The sequence below is a fragment of the Penaeus monodon genome, chromosome 24 (assembly GCF_015228065.2).
Source record: "Penaeus monodon isolate SGIC_2016 chromosome 24, NSTDA_Pmon_1, whole genome shotgun sequence".
NCBI lineage: Eukaryota > Metazoa > Arthropoda > Malacostraca > Decapoda > Penaeidae > Penaeus > Penaeus monodon.
Window position 1 is genome coordinate 34,660,699 of NC_051409.1, and position 355 is coordinate 34,661,053.

At 40.3% G+C, this 355-nt stretch overlaps 1 long non-coding RNA gene across 1 annotated transcript in view; it reads right to left on the reverse strand.

Annotated features, from left to right (window-relative positions):
- Window positions 1-91: 91 nt before the first annotated feature.
- LOC119589010 overlaps window positions 92-355 on the reverse strand; it is a 4,937-nt gene continuing 4,673 nt past the window's right edge. Inside the window, exon 2 of the long non-coding RNA XR_005230155.1 lies at window positions 92-153. This is a non-coding gene — a long non-coding RNA (uncharacterized LOC119589010). The remainder of the gene's footprint in view (window positions 154-355) is intronic.

Sequence of the window (355 nt, forward strand, 5' to 3'; positions counted from 1 at the left end):
CCTACCCCTCAATCTCCCCCTCCCCCCCCCACACACACACCTCCATCCTTTAAGAGAAGTAGAATTTAAAAAACGAAAATGTAGATCTCACTTTAGAATTCTGCAGCTTCTCGTTGAGTGTCGTGAACTGCTGTTGTTGACTGGAGTTAGGTTCTGCTCGAAGAAGTAAGGGATTAGTGTTAAAGTAATCACTGAGAGTCTGTCACAATTAACACACATTTCAATATTACGTCAAAAACACATTCGTTGAAGAAGAAATATCGAAGATATTAAGATTTGCACCTCTGGTGGAAGGAAGAGAAAAGGGTGACATGACTAAGCCTTAAATTTTTGTTTAGGGACAACGTAGGTAGTT